A 7,527-nucleotide genomic window follows, 5' to 3' on the forward strand; every position below is an offset into this window, starting at 1 on the left:
TATCAAAATAAGAAATAAAAATTAAATTTCTTTTAAGTGTACAAGTGCAATTTATTTTTTAATATTAAATTTTGAATTAATTATTTTTTCATTTTATTTGTTATTAAATTTAATTATATTATCAAAATATTTTTTTTATTAAGCCGTGCATCGCACGGGCATAATACTAGTAATTAATAAACTTGGATTGGACGTTGACCTAATGTACTTGAACTATATTTGAGCATATAAATTTGTGGATTTTTTTTTTTTTTTAATTTGTGGATTTAAAATTATATGTTTATAAACTTATAAATAAAAATATACATAAATAAACACACACACACACACACACACCCACACCCACACACACTCACACATATCTATATATATATATATATGTTTATAAACTTATAAATAAACATATACATGTTTATAAACTTATAAATAAATATATACATAAACACACACACACACACATATTAGATATGGTACCAATATATTTTATTCCACTAGCCAAACCAAAATGACATTCGGTACAAAATTCACTCCCTTCATTAACGTCTAGGGGTAACATATATCATTTGCCTTAATGGTATGGAAAATAATCCTTTCTATTTAATTAAAATTGATCAATTTCATGGTTTATATTAGATATTACAAATTTAATGTTGTATTATGGAATATAATCATTTCTAAAAATAAATGTCATGCTTCCAAAAGAAAAGCTTCGACATTCAAGCCCACTATGCAAGAGATAGATATTGCGCGTGGCCTTTCTTGGTACGTAAAATCTTTCATCTTCCACTGATGCGAACCTCAATCGACACGCTTTGAGACCCAACAAAAATATTGGAATACTTGTCCAATAAAACTAAAATTCAAATATTTTGATAGAAACCCTGACCCAACATTTATAATCGAAACATGAACCAAAGGTATAAGTGTAACACCTTGGCCCAATGATTATAATTGAATCACGAACCAAAGGTATAAAGTTTGAACGCCACAAGGAAGAATCCCTGATAAGTTCACAGTTCTTGAAGAACTAAAAGAAGAGCAAAGCCTCACCTTTTTTCTGATTTTTTATTCAATAATTATCTCTATTACAATGAGTGCATGCTATTTATAAGACATGACCGAAAATAGAAAATCTAAAAACGTACTAAATAATTAAACCCTAAATAAAAGTTGATTTGGTCTGAAATTAGCAAATCCAAAATAGGAAAATAGCTAAAAAAGGTTCTAAATAATAAAAGCCTAAAATTAAGGTAGATTTGGTCCGAAATTAGAAGCTCCAGAATAGGAAAAATATCTATTAATTGATATGGAGCTGGAAAATCAATCAGCCATTAATCCACGCCATAAATCAAGCCCAATTAAGCCAAATCAGCCCTCAATAGTTTGAATTAAATTTATTACGTCTTCATCTTCCTTTGGGCCCAGCTTGGAATGTCCTGCATTTGAATCAGCCCAAATCTCTTGAATCAGCCCATTAAGTGCTCCTTTGATCTTCTTGGATTTTGCTTTAGTAATAAGCCCAACTGGAACATGCAATGGATCCTTGAATGCTTGTTGATTCTCATCATCCACTTTTCAACGATATCCCTAGTAGAAAGTCATATGAGACTAGAGATAATTATAATCTTGATAAAGTCATGCATTTTTTTACCTGTGATTCATCATCTCATTGGCCAAAAAATGCTATCTTTAATAATATTAGATTAGTTTGTAAACCTTTTATAAAAAAAAAAAATGCTAGATTACTTTTAATTCAACTCATGCATATTTATAAACCAAGTTAATAATTTATTTTTGATGAACAAAGAAACCACAACATTTATATTTATTATCAAGTGTGTCATTATGTGTTTATTTATATATAAGGGTATGAAACAATATGATTGTAAAAATTAAAACTATAAACATAATATAAACATAAGGATAAACATTATTAAAATAATAAAAAATAAAACTAACCATAGACACTACATATTCACTATGCCATGAACATTGTCTCTCTCTCTCATACAATGCATACGCTTTAGTTCAAGTTAATTGATAGCCTAAATTTAATCCAATACATCTTCAATCCCTTTTTTGGAATTCCCAAATACCACATTTGTTTATTTAACTTACAAGTTATAGCATATATAAATGTAACGTTGCTATGGTCTTGATAGGGATGGCCCCAATCACAAATGATAATAATATTATGGAGATTGGCTATAGGCAGTTATATGTTTTTTACAGATTCTCTAATGTATGTAATACCAGTAAGGCTTTGTTGCTTTTGATATAAAAGAGTATGTTTTGTTGTATATACTTGCCACTTTTGAATTCGAGGTTCCCATTCCCTCCTCATTGTCAATGTTATAAGAACCCACTTTCACAATAAAATAATTGTTAAAGTCTTCTAAAAAAAGGGTTAAAGCATCCTTTTGTACTTGGTAGAGCCTAAAGGTTGAATCTTTGTGCAATGACGGGTGCCTTCCACCAAAAAAGTGATAGATTACAGGTTCAAGTCATACATTTGAAATTATTACTTTACCTTATTAGTAGGGGTGTGCAGCGAACGTGCCAACCTGTCAAAACTGGCCCGACCCATTGGTTGAGTCTGTTTTTAAGGGTTGGTAAGTGGGGTTGGGTCATGAAATTATTTTTTAAAGTGGGTTGGGTTGGGTTCAGGTCATGAAATTTACAAATCCGCCTAACTCGTCCCGACTCGCCTATATTTAATATATTTTTAAATTTTAAAAAATAAATTATGTAATTTTGTTATTGACTTTTTTTGCCCTTCTTCCTAAATAAAACCCAAACCTTAAGTTCTTTTTATATAGTTTGTGTTCGTTTGGTGTTATGCTCATACTTATTTGGTTATAAATTTGCTCTTATTTGTAGTGGTGTTGTTCTAATACTTAATTTAATAATAATAATAATAGTAATTAAAAAAAAACTATCCAATCCATGGGTCCAACCCGATCCACATGGGTTGGGTTGTGTTAGGACATATGTAGAATTTGTTAGAACATATTTCATATAGAATTGGCTAATCCTTTGACAAAACGCACTTTATTTATAATTGGATAGATCTAGGATGTGTTTAATACTTCAAGGAATAAGAGTTCAAGTCTAGTATTGAAGCCATGCAAATCTGTCCAAGAATCAAGTGAAGAAGTGTTGTTCATTAAAACTCGATAGATAGCTCGACAGATGTATCTATTGAGATTTAATATTTAAAGCTCGATAGATAGCTCGACAACTGTATCCATCGAGTATTACAAAATTCAAATTTCCAGATCTGTTTTTCACGCATATCCAAGTTATTTGTGTAGGGTTTCTTTTCTCACAACTCTAGACTTATATAAGGATTATTTTAAGGGCCGTCTCAGTTGATGCAAAGGTTGTCGCACTTGTTATTATATGCATATTGTGACCAGAGACAATCTGCCCTATTTCATATTTCTCTTGAAGAAGCTGCTGCATTTGTACGCCGTAGGGTTTTGTAACCAATGAGCTTCTTGATCTTCATCGTGTGGACGAATTGAAGAACTTTGCAGTTAACATCTTTCTCAAGTTGGTGTGTTAGTCACGTATTGGGATCCGTGCATCGATTGGTTAGTCATGTACTTAGAGTCGTGCATTGAAAGGAAAGATTGTCACTACATTACAAGTCCAATTGTGTATTGGGGTAAGAGTTCAATTGTAGGTTAGTATAAGGTACTGGGATTCCTTTACTTGTAACTGCTTGTTTTGATAATAGTGGATTCTCGGGAGTAGTGACCTTAAATTCACTCGGTGGGGTTTTGCCTTAGTGGTTTTCCCTATTCGTAAACAAATCTTTGGTGTCAAATTTAATTTCCGCTGCATTTAGTTATTGGTGATTTGTTTGTGTTACCACGCGTATTGAATGTTAGTTAACTTAATTAATTCACTTGGCTAATTAATTGATTAGTTTACCAAAGGGGTCAATACATTCTTGGCCTATCAAGTTGAACCCCTGTGATGGGTTGGATTTTTTTAACCCACCATGGCGGATTGGGTTGAAAAAACTCCTCAACTTGACCCATGCACAACCCTACTTATTAGCATTTTCAAGTACTTTTCCAGCATTTGAAAGCAGTAAATTATCAAACACAAATTTTCTTTGTTTAATATAACTTCAAAACTGCAAAATGAATGATGAAATTTATATATCTATACCTTTTCATAAGCTAGCATTTCTCAAATATCAAGCTTCACTAGGTTAATTACAGATCAATAATTGTATATTTCTATCATAAAACTCTCTTCTACAAATGATTGGCTATAGTTTTATTGTAATGTTTATGGTGTTCCTTGAGAATCTCTCTCTTTTTTTTGATAATCCCTTGAGAATCTCCTCACAACTGGTTCCTTATTTGATCTATTACTTGAAATATCTTTCTACAAGTTTTCTCTCCTCATTTCTTATTTAGTTTTGTTTACTAGATAAAATTTTTATACTAAAATCAATATCAACTCAACCCCATCTCACGAGATAATTACTTTATCTTTTTACATAATAGTTAGTTTTATTAATTAAATTTATGGTGAAATCTACCATGAATACGACAAGAGTGAACATTGCCCATGTAGTATTAAATAATTTTCCCACATCACAACATCATATCCAATTTATCCAATTTTTTTTTTCAAGCAAGCTAAGCACTAGTGTTTTCATATTTGTGGGACACTGCATTAAAGTGATAAAAGGCTCAAAGTAAGCATTTCCAAATTACCGCTACTCATCATAGTTTCTGTCTTAATGTTTGCCTACTCTATTGTGTTGAATTAGTTATGACATCACTCATGCATCAGGGGTCCCATTTATGTGTTGGATTTGGAAAGACTCAGTTAAAACTCAAATTATTGGTTCTAGTTTAGAGGGTTTTGGAATTGGAGCTTTTAGCTTGGAGTGGATGTTCATGTATGCATAAATAGGATCCCTTAGAACTTACCCCTCGTTTTATGTGTAAAAGTCCCAATTTAATTTCAAAAAATCCAAAAAATAGGGTTTTTTTTTGGTTAAAAGGCTTGATATTAATAAAAACAACAGTACAAACAGAGAAACATTATAAGTTGGCCACAGAGGCCAATGTCATGGCTACAAGCCTCATATCAGACCGGCCATTTACATCTAAAACAAGCAAATTAACCAAATCAGCAAAGGGTGGGGCATCAAAAATAACAAAATCTTCCCTCAGAGAGCAACCCCTCCTAGCCAAAAAATCGGTGCATTTGTTCGCCTCTCTAAAAACATGGACCACCTGAGCTTGCGTGAACCTTGCCAAGAGGGACCTGCAATCATGTAACAGAGGAGAATGTTTTCTATTAGAACAATCAATGCTATTGATCATCTCCACTATTACCTTAGCATCAAGCTCTAATTCAAGAAGATTTATTCCCAGCTGAAAGGCTAAGTATAGGCCATCTCTTAACGCCCACAACTCAGCCATCACACTAGTTGTAACTCCAATAGATCTTGAAAAACCTTTTATCCAGTTTCCCTGACAATTCCGAATAAGACCTCCACTACCAGCTTTACCTGGGTTACCAAGGGATGCACCATCAGTGTTTAACTTATGCCAACCCGGTGAAGGTTTGGTCCAGCTGACTGAGATAGTAACTTTGGGTGCTAAATCCTTGACTCTATTCACACAATAAAAATATTCCTTAGCTTGGCTAGTGCAGACTCTTTCAAGAACTGGGTTTGGGATGGTGTTATCAAACATTACATTGTTATGGTTCTTCCATAAAGACCATATAGCAAACAAAAAAACAGTAGACCAAGGGACATCACTTTTATGCCCCACCGTGCTCAGACAGTTCACTTTTAGCCAACTATCAAAATTTTCAGTAAATGAACTAACCAGTGAGGGAGGGACCTCCAATTTCCTCCAAAATTCTAGGGCAATTCCACAATCCCGAAGTAGATGCACAATTGTTTCATCTTGGCATTTGCACACTGGGCAGATCCTGCCACAATTAATACCCCTTGATGCCAAGACATTTCTCACAGGAATACTACCATGTAAGCATAACCAAAGAAAGTTAGTAATCTTAGGTAAAATATCCAATTTCCATATCCACTGCCCATGAAACTGAGTGTCTAAGATCTCTCCTTGGTTAGCAATTTGATAAGCCGATTTAGTGGTGAACTCCCCATCCTTAGAGTACTTCCTCATGATAGTATCTTTCCCACCCCCAAACAAACGTATTGGGACAGCTCTGATCCTATCTTTAATACATTCAGGGAGTTCGAAAGAAATGCACTCCCAATTCCAATCATGGCCACATCTCAAATCAGCCACCTTCATGGATTGCTCCTCTTGTCTTAGAGGCCCTTCAATCATTGCTTTAAGGGAGTCACCATTGATCCAATTATCTACCCACACACTAACTCCTGAGCCATTTCATATTCCCCAAAAAATTCCTTTCTTGAAGGTGGGAAAACCGAGATTAATAGCTTTCCAATTTGGAGAAGAAGGGAGTTTCTCCGGATCTCTTGATCTCACTCTTGATGAGGAGCAATATTTGCTAAGGATTACCTTTGCCCACAGAGCTGCTTGCTCTTGATACATTCTCCAATTTAGCTTTGATAACAAGGCGATATTTTTAGCTCTAGCCTCTTGTATCCCTAAACCCCCTTCTTCCTTGGATTTGACAATTTTATTCCAACCCACCATGTGCATTCTCCTCTTTTCATTAGTAGAGCCCCATAAAAAGTCTCTATTAATTTTATCTAATTTCTCACAAACATGAATTGGTAATGCTGCCCCTTGCATTACATAATTTGGGATAGCGGACATAACTGATTTGATAAGAACAACCCGACTAGCGAAGGAGAGGAATTTAGCTTTCCACCCAGCAAGCTTGCTCATAACCCTCTCCACAATGAAATTATAAGGATTTCTAGAGATCCCTCTATGCCTAAGGGGAAATCCAAGATACTTCCCCATGTTATGAGTCTCTCGGATCCCCAATCTCTCACACACTTCCTCCTTTAATTCACTATTAACATTTGGAGAAAAATATACCTGTGATTTATCCTGGCTGATTCTTTGTCCAGATTCACAACAAAATTTCTCCAGCACTTCCACCATTGCATCACAAGCACGAAGGTCCACTTTGCTGAAAAGGATGATATCATCCGAAAAAGAAGATGGGAGAACCCCAAATTATCCTTTGAAGCCTTCAAAGGGACCCAAACACCATCCACACATTTCTGTTCAATAAGATGCCCCAAATATTCCATACATAAGATAAAAAGATACGGGGATAAAGGATCCCTTTGTCTTATACCCCTTGTTGGTTCAAAGGACTCCAAAGCACCACCATTAACCAAAATGGAAGTGCTAGAAGAAGTGACACAACCCATGATAATCCTTGATAATTTATGGGGAAAATGGAAGGCTTGAAGTACTCTATGAATGAAACTCCATTCCAAACGGTCATAAGCTTTCTCTAAATCCAACTTCACAGCCATATAACCTGTTTTTCCTTTCTTCCTATCCAAAGCATGGAACA

Source organism: Quercus lobata, chromosome 10 (genome assembly GCF_001633185.2).
Source record: "Quercus lobata isolate SW786 chromosome 10, ValleyOak3.0 Primary Assembly, whole genome shotgun sequence".
NCBI lineage: Eukaryota > Viridiplantae > Streptophyta > Magnoliopsida > Fagales > Fagaceae > Quercus > Quercus lobata.